The 4613-nt window shown below is 47.2% G+C and overlaps 1 pseudogene; it reads left to right on the forward strand.

Annotated features, from left to right (window-relative positions):
- Positions 1–1948: 1948 nt before the first annotated feature.
- On the forward strand, positions 1949–3156 carry LOC148014437 (uncharacterized; annotated as a pseudogene).
- Positions 3157–4613: the final 1457 nt, after the last annotated feature.

Here is a 4613-nt window from a genome sequence, read left to right on the forward strand (position 1 = left end):
CATTGACGCTTTGGGCTGCGTGCAGGGACTGATCAGTCCATAGTCTTGTATTCAGCATTCATTACAGTCAGTGCAGATTTTCTTAATTCCTTCATTTTATTCTCTCTCTCTCTCTCTCTCTCTCTCTCTCTCTCTCTCTCTTTCTCCAATCATTGCTGACCTGCCCTGTCTGTCGCCATCCCCTATCATTTCTAGCTTGCCCTATCTCTCTCTCACTGCCCTGTCACCACCCGGTCACTGCCCTCGTCACTGCCAGCCATCACCCCCCATCCCTGTCGACCAGCCCGGTCATGTTAGACATACTGCCGCTTGTCACATCACTGCCCCATCGATGATCACTGTGAATGCCACCTATTACTATTTCCACTGCCCCACGGTCGCGATTATTGCCACCTGTCACTACCCCATTAGTCCACCACGTCACTCAGCTGAACATCCAATCACGTCATTGACGAGAGACCACGTCACTGCCTTGGCCCATCTCTGCCGCGTCACTGTTCCTCACATACACTGAAATGGTTACCCTCTATTTTGAACTCTGAATCGAGCTCCCCCACAAGCCCAACACAACAAGATGGAGTTCAACCCCAAAATGGAGAAGGTCCAGATAGAGCAGATGATTACTAATGCCATTAACAAAGTCAAGGACTATGACAACGGACTAAGGATAGTGAACAAGCATCTGAATGATAAGATTAAAAAGTTGGAATTGAAGATAGAAGCCCAAGATGGGGAGATTCAATCACTTAGGTAGCTACTAACTGACATTCAGCTCAGCCCCAAGCTAGAGGAAGGATAAATTCAACCTAGCATGACCAAGGAGCTCACCCACATCAAAGAGGAAGTACAACAACTCCGAAAAAAAGGAGGAGATGACGAAGGAGGCTATTTCTTGAGTAGAGATGCTCAAGAAAACCCAACAACAAAAGTAGAGGAGGTGGAGCAATGGATTCAAATTGCAAAGAAGGGGAAACACCTAGCACACACACCTACAACCACCATAATCAATGACATATTGGAGGAGGAACAAAAAAGGAAAATGAGAGCACTCCATGTTTGGGTGACGGGGCTGAAGATGCATGAAAAAGTAGATGAGGGCACCAAGGTGCTATACACATTAATGAACATTAAGAAAGACATGCATGTCTCCACTTGGAGAGTGGGCAAGAAAAGCATAGAAAGGGAGAGCTCAAAAGAGCGTGCACTCATTCTCCACTTCCCCATCATGGAGGCTAGGAGAGACTTCCTAGCCCAACACCGTACATTGAAGGAGACGGGTGTGTTTTTGGGTGACGATCTCACACCAACCCAACTAATCCACATAAGGGAGTGCATGCCAAAAATTAAGGCAACCAGGGAGGAGGGCAAACTCGCCTTCTACAGAGGAGGGAGAGTGGTAGTCATGGAGAGGCGCCATAAATGATACCATGACACCTATGGGACCAGCCTTGCAATGGCAGTCTGGAACTGCAATGGACCCCTCCGATTGGATGTGGGAGCTTTTGAGGAGACATTCAGAGGGAGAGATATAGTGTTCTACTCAGAGACACATCAAGGGCCACATACTACACTTCCATGGGTGATAGGCTATAGGTGGGAGTCAACTTGTAGGAAGGAGACACACACATACCATAGTAATCGTGGGTTGGGAGGAGTGATAGTGTTAATGAGGGAGGAGCTACAGCAGATGATCTAGGTAGTCTGTAGAGATGAGTAGGCTAGATACATGTGGGTGAGAATGCATGGTGAGGAATGCACTTTGAATGTTGCCATATGCTATTTTCCCCCTATGACATCTCGATATACCCCACCCAAGGGGCAATCACCATATGTGGCTTTGGATGAGGATATTTGGGAGTTCTCGAAGGGGGGAGAGGTTATCTTACTAGGAGACTTTAATGCCAGGACAGCCTCCCATCAGGTGTCTTTCTTTGATGCGTCTGAGGAGATGCTACACGAGCAAGATGTGTCAGTGCTACAACTGGAGAGGATATCTCAAGATATGGGGGAAGTCACCGAATATGGAAGATACCTTGTGGAGATTGGTAGAGCGCACAAATTGGCCATTCTCAATGGCCTGGCTAGATACCCCCTATCCAGCGCCTTCACATGTTATCCTCATCGACACGGTGCTAGCACAGTAGACTATGTTCTTACCCCACTGACGCTGATATCTCACATCCAGGACCTGTCAGTATCCCCACACCTTCTCAGAGTTGCAATGGATCATGCCTACCTATCATTCACCATCGATCTCCAATTCACTGACACGTAGACCCATCTGCAGCTCACTGACACCCGAGATGCCTCTTTTCGAGAGAGACAGAGGATAGTATGAGGTGGAGATCGTTAGATTGTTACATGATGCAGACCCCTACGTTCCATTACAAGAGCTTACTCAGCAGTTCAATGGGGCTCTACACATCGCTGCAAGTGTAGCCTTCCCACACTCACGACCCAAGAGCCTCCACCGAGGGGACACCTCAGAACAGCTGGTATGATGATGAGTGCTATGAGACCAGAGCACGGCTACAAAGAGAGATAGCACTGGGGTCCATGACCCACAGACAAGCACAAATACTCTTTAGATGTCTCACATGGAGGAAGAAGAGAACATTATTGGCCCAGCTGGAGTGAGACCTATATCAGTTATTCTTAAGCTAGGACTCTAGAGAGGCTTGGAGGCTTTTCAGAGAGCATTGCCCAACCACACCTATTACGTCCACTACTATATGGGAAGAGTATGCAGCTAGTCTCTATACTGTGGAGGGTTAGCCACCTCTTCCTGACCCACTTGAGCCTTGTCTAGAGACCACCACTTTCTTTACAGAAAGTAGGGTCCGAGAGGCCATTGACAGACTTAGCAAAGGAAAGGCACAAGATCATGATGGACTAGTAGCTGAGCACTTGATCCATGCTAGAGATTTGGTGGCAAGATTTCTATCTTACATGTTTAACAGAGCCATGTGTGAAGGCCTACTAGAAAGCTGGAGCACGAACACTATTGTGCCTATCCTCAAGTCAGGGGGTCCTACTCTACCTAGTAACTATCGAACTATCATGGTTGGGCATACATTGGCTAAGTTATATGCTTCCATCCTTGAGCATGAGTTAAGGAAGTGGGCAGAGATGTGGGGTCTTAGAGCACAGGGATAGGTTGGCTTTAGGAGAGGCTTATCCACATTGGATCACATCCTCACACTCAAAGCAATCATTGAGGAGGGAAGGGCCCATGGCCGACAGACCTATTGCTGCTTTGTGGACTTTTGCAAAGCCTTTGACCTAGTACCGAGAGATAGGCTGATACATAGATTGCATGCCATGGGAGTACCAAAAGAGCTTAGTTGGGGTATTTTGGTACTATATGAGAGAGTTGTGGGTAGAGTCCGGACACCTGAGGGCCTTTCAGCACGCACACCTATTTACTCCACCATTGGGGTGAAGCAGGGATGCCCCCTCTCTTCGACATTATTCAACCTGTACATTGATGGGATTGCTAATTACATTTCACATGAAGGAGATAGAGGAGCTCCACTAGCTGCCACTTGGATAGCTCTCCTATTATATGTAGATGACATTGTATTGATAGCTGACTCTCTAAAAGGTCTACAGAGACACTTGGATGCATTACACTCCTATACTTTGGACAGTGGGCTTTCAGTGAACCTTGGTAAAACCGAGGTGATGGTATTTAATACTACACCACAGTGGGTCAGGAGATCAACACCTAAATTCACATATGGATTTGAGGAGCTGGAGTATGTGGATTCTTATACATACTTGGAGAACATCAGAGCCGAGCTAGCAGCTACACCAATTGTGGTAGAGGCCCTCACCCGATCGGTCATACACATACATAGCCTATGGGACTTACCCAGACACAAGTATGCAGGGTTGGCCCTTGAGTCCTCCAGACAGCTTGCTAGAGAGGGTGATACTTCATGTTGGTATGCACAGATGTCAGCCTGGTTTCAGTTGCATGGCTTTAGCATGGACAAGTTATCCCCCTTCCAGTACTCCCTTGATGCACCATCTCTTGATTTGAGCAGGATAGAGATTCGAAAGATCATCAGAATGGATCTTACCCAGTTGGATATCAGGCAGACATGGTTGATGCGAGGGCAGGAGCTAGGGACAAAGATGGCTTTCTACCAGAGCATTTCCTTCATACTGCAGATGATGTGGTTATTGCTCGTCCGAGATACATGGACACCCACCTTTCCCATGGGATCAAATGTACTATTGGCCAGCTGCACACCTCCTCACATCAGCTAGAGATTGATTGCTAGATATAGATTCATGCCATCAGAGGATCACATATGCCAGATATGCCAATTAGAGCCAGATACAGAGCATTATGTCCAGCGTATTATGAGGTCCATGGTCGTTTCCACTGTCTCTTTAGAGACGGATTTGGAACACTATCCAGAATCATGGATTTTACCGATCACAGCGATGCCTTGGCCTCTTTCTTCTTGAGATACGACGGCTTCGTGACATGCACCTCAGAAGTATAGCTGCTCTAGGAAACCAAGACCCTCCACAAAGGCAGCTCATAGACTTCTTTGCAAATGAGACTCACAAGACTTCAACACAGTTACAACCACAGTCCA

Source organism: Lygodium microphyllum, chromosome 25, assembly GCF_053477565.2.
Source record: "Lygodium microphyllum isolate KBCC chromosome 25, Lygodium_microphyllum_v1.1.10, whole genome shotgun sequence".
In the NCBI taxonomy this organism is placed as follows: Eukaryota; Viridiplantae; Streptophyta; class Polypodiopsida; order Schizaeales; family Lygodiaceae; genus Lygodium; species Lygodium microphyllum.